The sequence below is a fragment of the Carassius gibelio genome, chromosome B12 (assembly GCF_023724105.1).
Source record: "Carassius gibelio isolate Cgi1373 ecotype wild population from Czech Republic chromosome B12, carGib1.2-hapl.c, whole genome shotgun sequence".
Taxonomy (NCBI): Eukaryota; Metazoa; Chordata; class Actinopteri; order Cypriniformes; family Cyprinidae; genus Carassius; species Carassius gibelio.
Window position 1 is genome coordinate 1,440,270 of NC_068407.1, and position 20,984 is coordinate 1,461,253.

General features: G+C 33.6%; 2 long non-coding RNA genes across 2 annotated transcripts; one reads left to right on the forward strand and one right to left on the reverse strand.

Moving 5' to 3' along the window:
• Positions 1–11,081: 11,081 nt before the first annotated feature.
• LOC127968837 (uncharacterized) lies at positions 11,082–19,788 on the reverse strand. Its single transcript, XR_008156146.1, has 2 exons — positions 19,516–19,788; positions 11,082–11,571 (listed from the first exon to the last, which is right to left on the reverse strand). It is a non-coding gene; the product is annotated as an uncharacterized LOC127968837 (long non-coding RNA).
• Positions 15,928–20,924, forward strand: LOC127968836 (uncharacterized). The gene is made up of 2 exons (XR_008156145.1): positions 15,928–16,144; positions 19,056–20,924. It is a non-coding gene; the product is annotated as an uncharacterized LOC127968836 (long non-coding RNA).
• The last annotated feature ends 60 nt before the right edge of the window (positions 20,925–20,984 follow it).

The following is a 20,984-nucleotide window of genomic DNA, read 5'->3' on the forward strand; positions in this document are numbered from 1 at the left end:
GGGGGGGGGTCTTAATAATAAATAATAAATTTGTACAACACAATGCAAACAAATTAATGCAACACAATAAATTAGTCCTATGCAAAACATTCCAGATCAGAAATAATTATCTGAAAAAATTCCAGGTCAGAACAAAATGTTTTTTTTTTTTTTTGTTAGTTAGTTTTTTTAAGAATTATTCCCATAAAACAAAATGAAAAGCACATGAGATGATTATTTCCTTCCATAAAATTTCATCAGATGACAATTTTATTTATGGTTTTAGGATTCAGTGTTGTCTTTCACATTCTAAATGGTCTCTTTTGACTGGACAACCCTGCTGTTCTTTTGCTTTTACCTGTCAATCAAACTATCAGAAATAGGCCACACCCACTTTTACCTTTTTGTCAGAACCACAGGAGGCCTATTAAAGTGAACTGGAGACTAGATCATTCACTCAAATTACATTCAGCTCTGCTGTTAACACAATTTACTACAACTGCCTCTGTTGTTATGTCTGTCTTTCTCGGGTTTAATGGATACATTTGGTGTCCACTCACACAAGCGCACAGATTAAGGGCATTTCTTTAGCTGGTTCAGTTTGTTAATGATTTCACAGTCAAACCCTAGAATGAACACTTCATGCTGGCATTTCTAAGCAAAGATAAGTATAACTAGTTTATTTATTTATTCTCTTTATTTTATTTCATGCATGTCATCTACAAACAAAAATTAAACATTTTGATGAAAACACTAAGTATCTGTGCACAAATGTAAAAAGCGAGCAACTAACACGTAGGAATCAAAGCAGCCATTTCCTCCTGTAGCCGTTGGCAGATGGGTAAAATCACTCAGCCAAAGTAACAGCTGCCATTTCCTGTAAAGTACTGAGTGCTTCAGTAGTTGAGTTTTCAGCAGTCTGAGATAATGAGAGCATCTCACCAGCTATATGATCACATACTTGTCAAAATAACACTGTGCTATCAGGATTTTACATTATAGAGAGCATTTCAACAGCTTGTGTCTGAATGAAAATGTGTAATATAATTTCAACAACTCCTAAAACAGGACATGCTCTTGATTTGAGAGAATTTAGTAAATAAATGAAAAACGTGAAGACAAGAATCCATACGGGTCAGATTACATGCAAGCTCTTTACTAGAAAGAGTAAAATTCTTAGAAATACAAAAAATGCACAAAAATAAATTACACCTTTATAGTAAAAGACACTACAGACATAGGCAATGTTAAATTGTTGGCCCTTTTTGGGCTATTTGCTATCAGCTTTTAATTATATATATACACATAAGCATTTTAACCTGTGGTGTCTTGCATGAATTTTTTTTTTCAGCCCTAGGTCTGTGATCTCAGAGAAAATGAGATTCAAACTCTATCAGAGTGTTTGTGTGGCAGGATGTTGAGCTGAAATGTCCTCTCAAGAGGCTTTTCTGTGAGCATCAGGCTGCGTCTGTGATGTGACGCTTGCTGTATTCACTAGATTTGCTCTCAGACAGACATTATGCAGCGCGTGTGGAGGAACCGGGCAGATTTTCCCATGAGTCTCTTTCACACAGCTCTTCCCATTACAGCCGAGAGGATGAATTCTGAACTCAGTGGAATTGTAACAGGAAGATTCAGTTAATGGAAGTACCATGCTGGGAAAAGGCTCAAATTCACACACAGAAATGCGTTTAGCTTTACTATGAACCTGAGGATGTGTTAAGTCAGTTTTGAGTGAAAAGCCTTATACGTCATGGAAAACAGGACAATGTCAAGCAATGTCACAATTTAAGAGTGGATCGTAAACACATCATAGGCTTTATTAACTTGGACCAATAATGCTACACAGTGTACTGTGTGAATAAATGCAGTGATTTTAACAAGGTAAAAAGGTCATAGCATTATGTGGCATAGGAAACACACTGCCCTGAGCACCTTGATTAAATAAAACAATGCCAAGTGCGGTATGATAAAAGACACTTGTGTTAAAAACAAAAACAAAAAACAAAACAAAAAAACACTTAAAAATATTAAAGTAAAAAAAACAATTTTCCAGCAAGTGATAAAGATTTGGGGTCAGAAAGATTTTAAATGTTATTAAAATTAGGTCTCCTTTGTTAATCAAGGATGCATTTAATTGTTCAAAAACCCATAAAAAAATAAAAAATAAAAATAAAAAAACATGAGATATTATTACTATTTAAAATAGTTTTCAGTGTGAATATCTGGTAAAATGTAATTTATTTTTGTGAGCAAAGCTGAATTTTCAGCACCACATGTGTCACATGATCTTCAGAAATCAATGTTGAAAACAGTTGCACTGCTTCATAGTTTTGTGGAAACCGATACATTTATTTCTTCAGGATTGTTTGATGAAAATAAAGTTCACAAGAACAGCATTTATTTGCAATAGAAATTGTTTTGTAACATTATTAATGTATTTACAGGAACTTTCGATCAATTTAATGCATGGTTGCTGAATAAAATTTTGAATGTATATATATATATATATATATATATATATATATATATATATATATATATATATATATATATAAACCTAACTTTTGAATTGTAATTCATTACCTGTAAGCAACGTATAATTCCAAGTAAGCTCAATCATTAAGAATTTATAAATGAACTATCTGTTGTATATTTGACTTTAAAATTGTAAAAATATATGGCTCAACTAGTTAAATGTATTTAGCAATACCGTGCAATCAAGAAAATACACTGTCAGTGAGAAAAAAAAGAACAGACATCAATCTATTTGGAAAGAGATACAATTCTAACGCCCCCTTGACGAGCATGAAATGGCTCCACCTGAAGATGAACTGTGGCTGGAACAAAAGTGTGTGAGTCCCAGAAGGGCGTCCCGTTCAGGCAGCTGTGTGACAGTAAACCTGATGTGTTGCTGATCAGCTGCCGCTATCAGCATATGGGCGCCATTTCTACAGAGTGAAAGGGTCTGGGGCTCAACCCGAGGTTATTGATCCTTCACCAGTTCATTTCAACTTAATTGTGCTTGAAATGAGGTGACACACACACACAAACACACACACACACACACACACACACACACACACACACACACACACACACACACACACACACACAGACACACACACACACACACACACACACACATAAACACACATGCATGCACACACACATCTCTACCTGAATAAGAAAGGATATTTGGATTGATTTATCTGGAATTTTCAAGTGTTTTTTATTATTTTTATTTTTATTTATTTTTTTTTTACAAATGTGTTGAGCAATTACAGATACTGTATACTCACATGGGAATTAATGCAATTATGCAAAAAAAAAAAAAAAAAAAAAAATCAACAACCATTCACAGAAGCCTGGGTTGAAGGAACAGTTCACACAAAAGGGAACATATTACTAACCCCATTCCAGGCATTGCCTTGCATTTTATTTCCTTATTAGATAGTTTGTCACTATGTCTGAGCTTCAGCTTTCCATGTGAACAAAGTGGACTCTCCAAAAATCACCATCAAAGTGAAAATTGTGGAACTGTTACAGTGTTACAATTATTCTATGTGTAAACTGTATATTTTGTGCTTTTCCTCAAAGCTTTGTATACGGAATATATAATTTACAAGTAATAAATACAATGGTGCAAATCATTATTTACATTTATATGAAGCTTGGACATTCTGTCAAACATATAATTCCATGTTTATCAGACGAAATACAGGGATGGAATAACAAGATGGTAAGCTAATGATTATTACTACATTTTAAAAATCAATTAGTTCACAATAGTTAAATGTAACTATAAGATACTACAAATAAAATACTACAAATACAATGAAATGAAACTGAAACTGAAATACAGCTGAAATAAAAGAAAATCACAAAAATCTTAAATGAGACCGGTTTAATTAGACAGTAAACTATAAATAAAATAAGAAAAATATTACAACTAAAAAAATAATCAGCTTTTCATGTTCACTTTCATAATACCCAGCCTTTCTTAGAAATATCAATTATATCAATCAAGATGAAATAGTAAGTGTGAAACTGACCAACTAAAAACATAGAATGCATGACATTAATAACAATAACTGAGTTTGTGCTGTTTGCATGTTCCCTCCAAAATGATGTCACTTCCTGGTTTATGATGTCACTGAGAAAATGTAAAAAATAAAAGACAAAAGTCAAATTGAATTTTTTTTTCTCCACTTTTTGTATTTTAAAGTAGAATGAAAGTAATATGGATTTGGAACAAACTTCAGAATAATTTTTTCAAAGATCTAATAGCAGATTAGTGTTGATTTGAATAGATATAGTTTCTTTTGATCAGAAAAAAACAATTATTTAAGATGATGTTCTATGAATATGATGTATGACTCTTCAAAGCAAACATACCAATTTTACATGCCAGGGGCCACGTGTACTGCAACAACATACATAAATAAGTCAAATTGTGTAATAAGGAAATGTTAACACACACTTACACACAGGAGGGGAAGATTTAATTTGCATGGAAGATTAGGAGCCTTGTGGTGAGTCAGTGCTGCAGGCCGTCCTCTGAACTAATGGGATCTAGTCTCCTAAATCCATTAAAACAACTGAGTACAACCATATACAATCTCACACCGTTTGACTGGAACCAACTGTGTCTCCGGAGAGAGAAACACACACACACACATCATAATACCTGAGGCACACACACACACACACACACACACACACACACACACACACACACACACTACTAGACGAATGTGAGAAAAGAGGATAGAAAGACTGATTCAATAAAGACAAAGGTCACATTTCAATATTTTTGAACATTTGTCACATATCTGATCCAGTTTGGCAGGTCAAAGTAAAACTCGTGCATATTTATTTATTTATTATTGGTTTAATTTAGAGATCGAATGCTTAAAATATCCTATTAATAATCTATGTCAAATAAAACATATTTTGGCCCCAGAATGTATTTAGACACTTACTGTAAGAAGTTATAAATTTGTCATTGCATTGGGCTTGTGAAGTTTTCTGTAAGGTTCACATAACCATTAAGCAAAAGCATTTTTAAATTATAACAAAATGGGAAAATTAAAATAATGAATTTTACAAACAGGTTTCCAAAGCCAGCCCCTCCCCCATCGTCATTGGTCAGATAAACAGATAGCCCCGCCCCAAACATGCCTCATTGGTTGATCCTAACAATATTTAAACACATTCTCAGTTGTTTTTGCACATTAAAAAAAGAATAATAGAAAAAAAAATATTAAGTGAAGGATATTATTTATTATTTAAATATAAACATACATAATATCATATGAATTGTTTTTCCTAATTTTTAATCTTTGCAGTGACCAGTAAATTGAACACACACACACACACACACACCTATCACACATCTCTCTGGCTCTTGCAGTAGATGACTGGTATTTAATTTGTAAAAACACCTTCCTCTGACTCTCCACAGCGGGACGTAATTAGCGAGTTTTCTTTAGCTAGCCGCTAATGCTGCAGGATCTCTGTGGGGCCTCCCTTTCAAAAGCAACCCAAAAATCCCTTTCAGAGGATTTAGCCATTTATGTAACTCTCCAATTATCAAGGTTTTCTGACCAACTTGTGTTTATATGACTCATAAAGATCTGGCATGAGAAAAGAATAACCCCAGCCTCCCCTCTGACACACACACACACACACACACAAACACAACTGCTTTATGCACCACTGCATTGCTTTTGTGGTAGCAGAAAAACTCAAAAACACAAAAACAGAGCAGAGACAGAGCGAAAAGGAGAGGATCGTAGAAAATATTAAAACTGAATTTTAAGTATATTTACATGAATCTTGAATTTCTTCCCTCCATTGGATAACTATAGAGTAACAGTCAATTACTGTTGAAAACAGTTGAGCTGACCCCATACTTTTCAATGGTGTGTGTATATACAGTATATGGACTGCTACATTTTTAGTTTTGTGTTTCACAGAAAAAGAACACGTGGAATGACAAGAGGTGGTTAATTTCTATTTTTGAGTGAACAGTTTCTGTTGTGATAATGGGCCTGTTTTTGTGTAAAAAGCTTGTGTAAATAGTAAAAAGTGTGTGTGTGTGTGTGTGTGTGTGTGTGTGTGTGCTCTTGTTTTTGTATCATATCAGGACACAACTCTGTATAATGACATGGGTATGACACAGGTATTACAAGGAGAGGGTGACTTATGAGGACATAACCCATGTCCCCATTTTTCAAAACACTTATAAATCATACAGAATGAGTTTTTTTGAGAAAGTAAAAATGCACAAAGTTTCCTGTGAGGGTTAGGGTTAGGTGTAGGGTTGGTGTAGGGTCATAGAATATACAGTTTCTACAGTATAAAAACCATTACAAGCAGGGGACATGTGAAATGTCCAGGTTTGTGTTTTGTTGTGTGATCTTCCTGAGGAAAGCATGTCCTCAGCTGGCCACTGTGTGAACTGCATCCTCCTCAGATGTGGATCACATTCACGTGCTTTCTTCTGTATATATGTGCACACAAAACAGATAAAAAGTCATAAAGGAAGCTTGTAGTAACTGTTGTTTTACACAGTAACCCAAAGGCCTCAGCTGGAGCCGATTGAAGCCATATGGCAGAGTCCTGGGACAGATCAAATCAGCTGGTGTCACTCTGTGTGTGTGTGTGTGTGTGCGTGTGTGTGTGTGTGTGTGTGTGTGTGTGTGTTCAGACCCTCCTCCAGCCCAAGTCTTTCAAACAGAGGATGAATAGGCCCTCTTTTCTGAAGGGCCGCTTCCTGAGAGCCGTTTAGTGTTTTTAATGACCCCTCTGAGTGACACAAACAGGGCGAGTGTTAAATCTGCTCTCGCTCGCTGTTTGAGAGTAAACCTGCTTGAATCCTCTCAGCTTGTCTCTGGGATTTTCATCAGGAAGTTTCACTGCTAATCCGCTGACGTGAGTGGATTCCCTTTGTGTGCTCAAGACAACAAAATATTTAAAGCTGGAGTCACAAAACCCATTCAGAATGACAAAAAAAAAAAAAAAAAAAACTAAACTGACAACAGAAGCAAAAAGACCACAGCGAGAGAGAAATGTGTGCTTTTAAACAGCCTCATAGCTGGGATTCCTCACACAGCGTGACGTCTTCTGTTTTCACCAGCACAATGATCCCTGTCAACCTCGTTTAAGAGCCAGGTACATCTTTAATCAGACCCCTGTCCGCCTGCACACACACACACACACACACACACACACACACACACACTTAAACAAGACACGCATTATAAAGGACTTGCATTTGTCCTTTGAAACATGCATCTGAGGAGCAAATCATGACATAATGACTTTTATGATATATTTTCATAAAATGAAATTGCATATATTGAAAATATGTCTTTCAAGTTCAATTCCACCTTACTATTTGGGAGGCATGCTGTATTTGTGCCAGTTGAAAACTGCTTTAATTGTAAATAATAATAATGATAATATTAATAATAATTAAAGTAAAATACTAAAATAAAATAGTCAATATTTTAAATCCCTGCATATACTGCATATATATTTTTATATAGCAATACTGTCATTTCTTTGTCTACAGACTATAGTTTGACTTTTAAATAAATAAATAATACGTGACAGTATTGTCTTTTGTATTCTGAAGAGAAGCATTCAAGTTAGATTCATACTGTTCGTTGTGCACAGTACTTGTACTGTACATATAACAAAAATAAAATATGAAATTTAAATAAAAACATAAATGCATACATAAAAATTTTAAATATTCTCAAACAGAATTTCTTTACTATGTTTCCCAACCATAAATGAATACAGAAATAGAATTCCGGAAATAACATCAACTAAAGGTACAAGTAAGATTCAGTGAACCCTAAATAACAAGAAATGTACGGTATCACTGTATTACTGTGAGAACACACACTGTGAGTGTTTGACTCAATCACACACACACACACACACACACTGCTGAGGACAGATGCTTTGGCAGTTGTTGACAGAATTCAGTCGTGTCTGTGTGTTTACTGGACTATCACGCTGTACACGCATCACTGTGTATGAATTAATGAGAGAAACTGCCGCCACAGAAACAGTGTGTGTGTGTGTGTGTCTGAGAGAGAGAGAGAGAGAGAGAGAGAGAGAGTCACATCAGTACACAGTTATTCATATTAAACCACACAGCTCAGATTATTGTGGGGATATTTTGTTTCAGACGAGGTGAACTGGGCAGAGTGTGAAGTCTTGTAGGTGTGTTGGTTAAACTGCTGGCCCTAATTACACCAGCATTAATCTGTCATTAACCTGAAGATCACAATCATTAGCCTTCATAGTTCACATGAACACAAACACACAAGCAAAATCACAATAGCCCAGTGCTATTTTACCATCACTGAGAGATACACTCTTAGTTTTTACTTTTATATCTACTTTTATTGTTATTTGTTGTCTATTTTTGTCAGTTTAAAAATTTTCTACATAGTTATTATTATTATTATTATTATTATTATTATTATTATTATTATTATTATTATTATTATTATTATTTCAGGTTTATTTTCAGTATTTTTTTGTATATTTTTCTAAATATAAAAAATGGGCAAAAAAAAAAAAAAAAACTAGATTATATTTATTTCAATATATTTTCTACGAATATAATTTTGGTCTTTCTTCAGATCTTACTCATGAAATAGATTTTCAAATTCATTTTGGTATATGAAACTTTAAACGAAATATTTTTTCTTCAATCATTGAGCTTCACTGCTTACAACATACATATAGCATGCATTTAAACTATATTTTGACCAGATGAGTAGTCATATGGGTAGTTTTAATAACCCTGAATAGCCTGAATATATTGAGAAAACTTTTAAGTATTAGCATATTGCATTAAAATGCAATAATAAAACCTATAAAGTCCTAAAGTTTTCTATAGGTTCTTCATGAGCAGTTTCTCACAGTAATTATTTATTCCTTATCATGAGACAATATTCCTCGCTATAAATCTGTTTTTAAGAAACTGTCAATAAATATGGAAATTATCAGTATTTTTTGCTTTGAAGCATGTCTACTCTATATAGAAGCCCAAACAGATAATATTTTACTTGCATTTTACTGGAGTAGAAAGTGTGACAAGTCTCCTGTATTCTTTTACTTAAAAAAAAAAAAAAAAAAAAAAGATGATAAATCCCAGTGGAGCCTGCTGCTGACCTTTGACCTTTGCCTATTGCAGGACACAAGTTCACATCAGAGCAGAATGAGACTAAAAGATAAAAGTTGAGTGTGCTCGGATCACCCAAAAAAATGAACAAATAAAAAATACCATCTGTTGGTAGAAACTGAGATACTGGACACTGAAGTGCACCTATATTTGACTTTTTACTGTGCAAGACAAACATTATTAAATATAGATATTACAGGATATTACAGGGATCTCAGCTGTTATGTTTCCTGTGAGTGTTTGCATCCTCGTATTTACTTCTCTTTATTTTTCATTGACTGATTTATTTAGCAGTCATACTTCATGTTCCCTGAATGTGATTTTTCAGAGTCTGTGTCCAAATCACATGTGCTCTGGCCGCTCTCATTGATCCCCACACGGAAAACACTCTGTTTTTAGCGTGTCTGATGCCTGAGGGCTCTTGTTCACACACTTCTAAATGTCAAAATGTTTTGTGTTACTGAACTGCTCTCAAGTGCCATTTACCCAGCAGCCCTCAAAGAGAGAGAGAGAGAGAGAGAGAAAGAGAGAGAGATAGGGAGAGAGATTTAATGTGACCAACACACTAATCTGCAACAATTTCTCTTTTACTGTTTGAACATTTCTTAGTGTGGTTTAATTTTTATGAGCCTGGTGAAAAATAATTAACTAGCCTACCTTAGAGAAAATAGCTTAATCAGGAATCTTAATCTAAAACAGAAATAATTTCCCTCTTAAATAAGTATGCATTGTCATTACTCTGTATTGCGGTTTTTTTGGTCAAGTTACCCTGATTGCATTCATATTTAAATAAATTATAAAGTCTTGTAAGATTTAGGTCAGATGTGTTTTTGCAAAATAAGATATTGATTTTGATTAAACTAACATACCATGAACACAAAGGTCAGAAATGCATCTTGCATTCTAAATGTTCGCATCAAAAAAAGAACGAGAAATCATTTTGCAAATTAAACTGTGTATTTGTTTTGTGACATTTTCGTGAAAGTTAATTATTTTTACCCTCATTTCTCATTTGCATCATGCAAAAAAATAAAAATAGTAAATAAAAATAAATAAAATACAAATCATGTTATGTGCTAATAATTATATTTGTATGATTAATATATATATATATATATATATATATATATATATATACATATATATATATATATATATATATATATATATATATATATATATATATATATATATATATATATATATATATATATATATATATATATATATATATATGATAAAAATATCATTTTCTTTACATCATTACATATAGCATTACATATTATTAAAATCTGCATGCATTACTGTATATAATTTGATATATTTAATATTATTTTAATGAAAAAGAACACTGTAATACATAAGATAAACAAAATAAAGAAATTAAACCAAATTTTATAAAATGAATTACAGTAACAACAAAAAAATGGTAACACATTATTTTAAGGTGTCCTTGTTTCACGTTAAATATACTTACTATTATAATAACAATAAATTGTGCATAATTACATGCACTTAACCCTAACACAAACCCAAATCCCAACCCTAATATGGTAAGTACATGTAGGTAATTAATATTACACAGTATGTATTATTACACGGTAACAAGGACACCTTAAAATAAAGTGTAACCAAAAAAATGTATTGTCATTAATTGCAAAAACTGATTTTTTTTCTCTCTCTCTCTCTCTCTCCTAAATAGGCTTTAGTTTCTTTGTGCAACATAAAATTTTTATAAATTTTTTGTGAGACTCAGTTTTAATAAAAGGTGGTTTAGGAAAGTTTCTTTTGTGTGTTTTAAAGCCTGTTAAAGTCTGTAAACTGACCCCAGACCTGCATGAATCTCTGCTTAAACAGACCTGCACTGAACACATCATTAGACACTTCAGACAGACAAACGAATGTCACTTTAATTAGACAGTGTTTGTGTTCCAGCGTCAAACACACGCTCAAAACCTCTTTATACCACAAAGACAAAGAGACACAGAGAAAGAGAGAGAGAGAGAGAGAGAGAGAGAGAGAGAGAAGGTCACATAAGGCAAAGCGGACTGCTGTGAATGCTGTAGATTTAACAAGCCACTGATTTAATGAGAAGGACACTTGCTTGAGTTCCTCTTCATCTTCAGAGCCACAAAGAGCAGGATTGTGTCCAAAGAGAGAAAAGAAAACACATTTTGTGGTGAAAACTAAACATTTAAAAAGTCCATGTGCTCATTCATGCATACTGTAGAATCCTAGATTATTTCTCGCCTGGTTAATCCATATCCGGTGGCCTCGTACACAAAGACGGACTAATGTGGTCATCAGTTCTGCTTCTCTGGTGCGGCCAAAAGCTGAATCTGAGCGGCGTCATCTCCTCCCCCCGGACCACAGCGGCTCTGAAGATAAAAACACATCATATGAGCTGAAGACACTTACAGGAAAGTAATTAGAAATATGAAGATGGAACAAGCAGCTGTGACACTGGTCAGTGTGACGGGAGATTTGCTCCTGCTCAGATTGGATGGGAAACATTTGACACAGACAGAAGCAAAGCTGGGATTCTGTTTGACAAGCTCTTTGATGATTTGGATTAAAACAGGTGAATCTGTGAGTTGTTCATAGGGAAAAAAGCTACAAAGCAAATTATGAAAGTAGTTACACTTCTAAAACTAGAAAAGCAAGTGCAGTGCATACTTTCTTGTCTTATAAATTGTCGTTTCATGTTTACGCTGTCTGTCTAATCTGATCTGATACTTTTTAGTGAATCAGAAACCTGCAGCACAATCTGAATAATCAAGTTCACAAATAAATGACTCCCTTTGAACTGATTCTTTAAAGAATCATAAATCAAAAGACTCACAAACTCAGTTACCAGTTAAATCCTTCCACCTACCGTATTTTCCGGACTATAAGTCACACTTTTTTCATAGTTTGGCTGGTCCTGCGACTTATAGTCAGGTGCGACTTATTTATCAAAATTAATTTGACATGAACCAAGAGAAAACATTACCGTCTCCAGCCGCGAGAGGGCGCTGTAGTCTACACTGAGCAGCATAGAGCGCCCTCTCGCGGCTGGAGACGGTAATGTTTTCTCTTGGTTTTTGTTTCTAAATAAATGCGACTTATAGTCCAGTGCGACTTATATATGTTTTTTTCCTCATCATGACCCATTTTTGGACTGATGCGACTTATACTCAGGTGCGACTTATAGTCCGAAAAATACGTATATTCATCCATTCATCTTTCCATCATCCATCCATCCATTTGTCCTTTTTTATTCATTCATTCAATCATCCATCCATCCTTCCATCCACATATCCATCTACATATCCATCCATTCATATATCCATCCTTCCATCCAAACTTCCATCTATATATCCATCTATTCATCCATCCATCCATCCATCTGTCCGTCTGTCTATCTCCATCCAGTTGAGGTCTTTCTATTTCAGACTGTAATGCTGTATGCAGATGGAAAATCACAGAAATGTGAACTGACAGAAGACAAATGAGCAAATGACCTGGACATGACAGAGAGAGAGAGAGAGAGAAAGAGAGAGAGAGAGACGATGGTGAGGGAAGATACTCTGGACTCCCTAAAATCATTTATTTAATTATATTAAATCATTTACAATGTGGATGAATTAGATTTCCATCTTGAGTTCCTATGCTGAGATCTCTGAGTCAGATGCTGACTTTGGTTATCTTGGCCAATCTGAGTAAGTTTTGAGACTTTATTAACCTTGTGAAGCTTGACATATGAAAAAAATAAATCTAATTTCGTATATGCGACAGTTTATTCAACTTTTAGACAAACTATATTAAAAGAAAAAAATATTTCAAAAGATACATATGGATTTTATGGCTCAGTTATTGTTAGTATGAGAATATGGAGGAAAAAACACCTTATTTTTATTCAGAGGCCTATATTTAATAGCTCTATATAACAGTATAGCAGCAAATTATATAAATATCAGTCGTCACTTTATATCTCCAATAATATGTCTCAGTAAGATGTTGTTTAAATAATTCAAACATATAATGCAATCCAATTTAATGATGACTGAGAGATAAACAAATAAACATTCCTTAAATTATCTAAGGATCATATTTGATTAAGACTTTAATTGAAAATCAAGTAAAAATAATCAAGTAAAACTAAGCTGCTAAAGTCCAGAGTCTAAAATCAGTAAATATTTCACAGAAAATAGGCATGTTTTTCTTCTGAGAAAAAATTAGCAAACTAAAATAAACTGTTGTGATATGACAGTTAGATAGATTTTCTTCCATGTGGGTATTTATGCATTTCAGAAATCATTTTGCACTCTTAATAAGTATGAAATTCAACTGATTTTGTCAAAATTTATTTAACAAAGAATGTAAAAAAACAAGGCTCACAGAAATGAAAAAAATATATATATTAACAATACTACAGTATGTAAGCTGTGCTTAACAGACTAAATGAACATTGCACGCCAGATGTTTCTTCTTATCTGACAGGAATTGCACTGTGCTTTCCTTCCCAACAGTCACACACTTGAGGGAAAGTAAAAAAAATCCACGAAATTAAACCATTAAATATGACATGTTGTAACAAGGAGTCAGAGGCGTTCAGATCCATGTGCAGAATTTTATTAAGAGAATGGTCATACAGGCAGAAATCAGGAACAGCGTCAGGTGTGTTAGGGATATCCAGAATCAGTAATGGTAACAAGCGGAGATCGGGGCAGGCAGCAGAGAATCAGAGTCGATTACACAATCCAAGATCAGACACGGGTAAAACAAACACAAGGGAAACCACTCGGAAATGCTAGACAGGCTAAACAAGACTTTGCAGTGAGTGAGAGTGATTGTGCTGTTTTTATGTGTGTGTAAATGAGGTGCAGGTGTGGCAAGGAAATTGTCTGATGAATGAGGTGCAGGTGTGGCAAGGAAATTGTCTGATGAATGAGGTGCAGGTGTGGCAAGGTGATTGTGATGCAGTGACTCATGGGGAATGTAGTTCGGGTGTGGTGCAACAGTATGAGAGGTGCTAGTGTCCAAGTGACATCTGGTGCATGATGGGTGGAATGGTCCTGAGTGGAGTGCCCTCTACTGAAGTTCATGGGCACTCCATCTAATGATCGCGACACATGCAATAATCACATATATGGGCATTTCTCTGGAGCCATGTGCATCTTTAAAAAAAAATGAAAAATGTCATTGCTAGCACACATTAAATTATGCGTTAGGTTTGATGGCATTCTGTGATGAATAATTTATTTTTTATTTTTTTTATTTTTTTGCTAATAAAATAGATTTTTGGAGCATGTTTCACAATAAATTGTTTAATTTTTCTACTTGAAAATGTCATGCTTATTTCAAAGTATTGCTTGGCATTACCTTATTATTTACGAAATTACTAGCAATTTGTGAGTGAATTTTTTTCTTTTTTTTCCTGTGTAAATATTATTTTGCTAAGAACAGTTTTGTAAGTACACTGTATAAATGAGTCAGGGCAAAAGTTTCTTTTGATCCGTGATTTGCACAAGTGTCATGTTATTGACAGGAAGACGGACTGCAGCAGCGCAGACGGAGCCTGTACTCCATCACCCCAAGAAATTGCTTGCAGGGATATAACAATAACAGCATGTTATTTTTATCCTGAGTGTAGATCAATGGTAATGTAAGGAGGAGTGCGGATGATGGATGAGCTTCACTGGGTTTTTAGCTCTGCCAGAGATTTGCCTTTACAGGACCCTTCAGTTTCTGCTAAAACACTCTTTTAATATGTGAAACATCTTACATGCACATCTACAAATGAGCCTGCAGAGCAAACCAGTGCAAAATACAGCGTTTAGATGCGGAAGTCACATTTGAAAATGTCTCAATGTCATTATATCAAAGTGCCTTGTGCAGAGAAAATATATTTCTTAACCTATATATTAAATGATATAGATTATAATTTAACAATTTAAAAAGATATATTTACTTATGAAGTGATGGATGCGGTTTTATTTGGAATAATATCCATTAAAAAAAACAGATGTACATGTAATAAAATATGGTACTTTGTGTGTGTAAATATTTTTGAGCATTTATGTACCGTCTATATATTCATATTTATATGGGAACATGCATGAGTAATAAATGCACTAAATTATATATATTCTCATAATTTAGATATATAGATGGTTTTGTATTTATAGCACATAAAGCACTTAAGGTTTAAAGGTCAAATCTCATTTTCCATACTTTAACAAGACATCCAGTTGTCTAAAAAAAATAAAGAATTATAGTATTAAAACATATTTATACATTATATGTATATTAATTATTACTATAATTATAATATTGTATATAATTTTTTTTTTCAGTAACCATCGCTGAACCCATTAACTCTTAATGGGGAAAAAGGTGTTTCAATAAAACTATTGCATTGAATATATTGCATGTTTTTTAAATATGTTTCAATATATAGTTATACATTTTCCCTGAATATATAGCAGCATATATTTTCAGAAGCATGATTTGCGTGGAATTGTAATATTTTATGTATCACATTATTTTGCATTATATTTTACTATATTTTTAGTTTCATGAGGGGTGGTGTTTATGTTGTATGCTTAACACTTAACATATTAGGTGAAATCTTTTTCTGGTAAAACACATATATATTACTCACGTAGCATTGGCAGATGTGGATTCATAAATCACATAAGTCAGACATGAGGATTGATCATTGGCTCTGGTGTGTGTGTGTGTGTGTGTGTGTGTGCGTGCATGTGTGTGTGTGTGTGTGTGTGTTGATGATACAGTGAGGAGCAGAGCTGATGTCCAGGATATAAATCTGTCTCCCATCGCTGGAACGCAGCAGATAAATGCAGCCTGCTGTTGTGGTCACTACGTCTGCTCTGATGACTTGATAACAGTCTTCCTGACTTCCTGAGTTATATTCACTACCCGAGATGACAAAAAGTGTACAAACTGGTAAAAAATTTCTAGCAATTTCAGTTTATCCCTCAATTTGTCAAAATTTTGCTAAAGCTATACACTTAATAAGTAGTCAAATACATACTTTTTTAATGAAATAACATGAGATGAGCATGATTTGCAATAATATAAATTTAAATTGTAAATTAGTAATGTAAATTTCACTTTTTGATAAATGCAAACACTTTCATTTTTCATTTGCATTTATATGATAAACTAATTAAAATTAAAATCTGTGGTACATCATCATGTTTCAGATGTTTTTGTTTTAAATAACTAAACTTTTGTTTATGAGAATAATTATGGAATATGAAATTATAGCCTAAGGTCATTTGATTTCCATACCAGTTAATAGTTGTAATTTTACCACTTTTACTGTTATTTTTAAAATCATCTATATGGTTTTTGTCAATATTTTGCATTAGATTTTAGTTTTATATTTTATGTTTTCAATTTAATTTTAGTTAAAGATTTAGTAAATTTGTTCGGTTTTTTTTGGGGGGGGGGGTATTTTATATGTCTAGATTTTATTTAATTTTATTATTTATTAGTCTTAGTTTAATATTGAGTTATTTTAATATTGCAAATTAAACTAAATGAAAATTAGAAATCTTACCTTGGTACCTAGCTATATATATATATATATATATATATATATATATATATATATATATATATATATATATATATATATATATATATATATATATATATATATATATATATACATACAATCAATTAACAAAAATATTTTTAGGGATTAGGTTTTTCAGTTTATTTGCACTTAATTAAAATTGAAAATAAGAAATTCGGCTTTGTTGATTAGCTGAAATAAAACAATGTTTTTATATTTTATTTAATTTCATTTAACATTTATTGTATTTCACATAAATACTTTTTTTACTTTAAGTTTATTTTAGTACTTCAAGTTAAATCAAAGTTAGGAATGCTGTCTTGGCAACTAGCTATAATAAAATTATGTGTGTGTGTGTGTGTGTGTGGTTTTATTTTTAGTTAAGTATAATTTTATTGCACATCTATAATCTATAATCTTCCATATTGTCACTAAACACACAATTTAGCCCTAATGAACCACTGGCTTCATTAAAAAGGCAGGAATTATGACAGAGCACAAGGTTAAGCCTAATATTCAGAGCCATGTCTGACCTTCATGATGGCATATGAAGCAATTACAGCCGTTTCAGTTCAATTGAGACATTTCAGCAAAGAGAACAGTTACATTTAATGCAGTTCCACACATTTCCCTGCCAGAAACATGCAAATGCTCCTGTAGTGACAGCAGAAACATCTAAAACATGTGCTTTAGTGAGCGGCTCATTATAAGCTGCTCAAACCGACAGTCAGATGCGATTAAGAAAGCAGGAAATCAGGCGTCTGTCTCTGATGAGAGCAGCGGTCCGAGCAAAGGCCACAAAGCAGATTTCATGCTTCACATGTAGTATGAATTCTCCAGTCTGTAATCACACGTGTAACTGTATTTTACAGTCTATAATTAAGAGAATACATGTATTCTACACACCCTCTGCAGCAGCTACACAATTTATAAAAATACTCTTCTTACTATTATAAATGCTATTAGATGTTCTGTTCTGTTTTGAGAAGCACATCTCTATTGTTTGCTGACTGTTTAAATAGCACTACATTACAACACTGACATCTACTGGAGAATACATGCCATGACCTCAAAACTCAGAATGGGATTTCATCTAAAAATTTGATTTATTTAATACACCTTTTATTATGTATTCAGAGTTCATCAGAGCCGTTCACCTCAGTCCTGCTGGAAACTTTAGGAGGAAATATTGTCCTGGTCTCAATACTGCACAACATTCAGGGTTTCCTGGTTCTCCTCTGGGAAAAGTAGAGCGAATTTATGACAATCATCAAATTTTAAAGCAATTTTTAAAGTATCTTCTACTTTTCCACTCTTCTGCTGTTTGATCAAAAATACAGTAAAGGAGTAATATTGTGAAATATTATTGCAATTTCAAATAACATTTATTTATTTATTAAGGATTCTTTGATGAACAGAAGTTTAAAAGAACCACATTTATTTGAAATATAAATATTTTGTGTTTATTGAAGTGTAATGCATCCTTACTGAATGAAAGTATATAATAAAAAACAGGTTTTTGAACTAGTTTTTGAAACAATCATACAGATGTGTCAGCTTCCCATGTGACAACTAGCCCCAGTCTCCCTTATTTAATAAACATATGCAACCCTAGATTCTAGATTCTAATATCTCATCTATGAACAATAAAGAGGTGAAAGATTTCACATAGGTGACCAAACTGACTGCAGGAGAAGCCGAGCACAGTGAAGCTCAGGCCATGAGTGCATTCATCCTGGGATACTGTCAGATTATTTACATATTACATATCACTTTTGTTGACAGTTGACAGTTTACTCCATGTTAAATAAAATGGTTTGTTGAAAAAGTTCAAACTTCAGTCACAGTTACCTCTTCAATGGTGGACCCTCAGAAGGTTGCCACATTCACAATGAGAAGAGCTTTTCCTATGAACATCCTTGGGTGTCCATGGTGAAATAATAAACTGAATGTATAGCCATGTTTACTGTAAATTCTCAGTTTTTGTGTTCTTGTGTGTTAGAGTGACTGTATGCAGAAACCTGTGCTTCTTGGCTGTGTTTCATTCTGTAGAGGTTCTGCATGGTTGACTCTATTTTTTTGTGGCCAGTCATTTTTTGTTGTTGTTGTTGTTGTTGTTTCACGTTTGCAAAAGTGTGCTGCTGACCTGATGGTCACGTGAGTCTCATTTCAATGGTCTGCTAATTGTGAGATTGGTCAATTGGTTTTATTTGGCTCTGTCTGTTATTGTTTTGATCTTTTCTGCCTGTCTAACAGCGTCACTTCTCCTTCCAGGTTGGTAGATGGCAGCAGTGAGTCACTGACGTATAGCAGCAGAACCCGGATGAGCCGGTCAGCTGTTTATCTATCATGATAAATAATGTGCACGGATCAGAGAACAGTATCAGAATGGATCAAAAACCTGAAGAACGCACGTAAAGCCAAAGCCACAGCTATATTTCATAAAGCGAGATGCAGGAGTTTGTGCACGCATTCAGAAAACACGCGCGTTCCCTGAGTTGCATTTACAAACAGACAGAGATGCATCCTGTAAATGAATGCAAGCAGCAGTGCAATATGAGGTGTTTTATTCTTTTATCAACAAATGCTGATTTTCTGTGAGACAGTGGGTGCATCTGCATGCTGTCATGTTTATACCAGTGTATACGTCAGATACAGTTGCTGTGTTTTCTTGTATGCATGCATGCTAAAGGAATAGTTCTCCCATAAATTAATATTTGATTAATTTACTCACCCTCAAGCCACTTGGGTAAAGTTGGTTTTATATTCGGACTTCCGCGTTCAATAACTTTGTTAATATGCACTTGAAAAAGACACTTTCGGTCAAGTATCATTACCGACCATGATGAGTACATTTCAGAACACATTTTTATGTCGAACTCGACGTTTTAAAGACGCTGATAAACACGCTTACCTCTATGGAGTGTCGTGACGTCATCGCCTATCTGAGGGACTATCTACAAATTACGTGTTTCTATTAAAAATAAATAAAAACACAACTGTTTTTATTTATTTGCCTGCAAATGAATAAGAACTGTGTTGATTTGTTGGTTTTAACAATGATATAATTTATTTCAATAGGTTTTGAAAGCATGGGTCAACTTCTCTGAAGCAAGTTGGAACATCTAGTCTGGACACTACAGAACATACTAAAGCCCATGTCTTGCTGTTTTATTCACCTCTGTTTTTCTGATTTTAAGTATGATAAAGACTTAACAGTGTAACAGTGTTCTCCAGGTGTTGAATGAAAATGCAAAAAGGCTGAACTCTTTTATGTTTTTCTGTTTTATGACATCTTTGTTTAACATTAAACTCACAATTCATGTGCATTGATTGATGTTTACATTCCTGCAGAAATGTCACTTTGCATGGTACTGAATCCATCAGATTATTGACAAGTACTCAGAAATCATGACAGCAAACACAATGTTGATTTTGGATGAACATTTCTAAAACTATGGCAAAACTTTCCTCAAGATGGTTTATAAGAATTTGTGCTTCACATATATTAAATTTGTACCATCAATGTTTTTATGGGTTTCCACAATGACTTTTCCACAATCCACTTCAACAGCTTTTGAAAGAAGGAACCTAGTGCTAAGTTGCAAAATATTTATTTGACTCTCAATTACATACATTAAGTCTTTAATGTACAAGTATTTAATATAGATGTTCAAAAAGTACAGTACCATCACTGTATTCTGTTTCTCTATTTACACACCTTCAGTTCAATAACTTTTTAAAGGAGTCTCAAAACAAAACAAGCTGCCAAATAATTATCTGACCCTCTTCGTCATATCAGGAGTACTGAAAGTACAATTATTTGCTCTAAAAGATACATTTGCAGCGTCCCTGTATTATACTGTATGTTTTTCTTCATAGAGACACCCCCTTCAGTTCAATAACTTTTTTAAAGAGGCTCACACTGTTACAAAACAAGTAGCTAAATAATTATCTGACCCTCTATAACATATCAGAAGTCTTGAAAGTAAAAGTGTTTTCTCTAAAAGATACATTTACAGCATCTCTGTATTATACAGGTCCATCACAATACATTAGAATTTCGTGGAAAAGTTCATTTGTTTCAGTAATTCAACTCAAATTGTGAAACTCGTGTATTAAATAAATTCAATGCAGACTGAAGTAGTCTTTGGTTCTTTTAATTGTGATGATTTTGGCTCACATTTAACAAAAACCCACCAA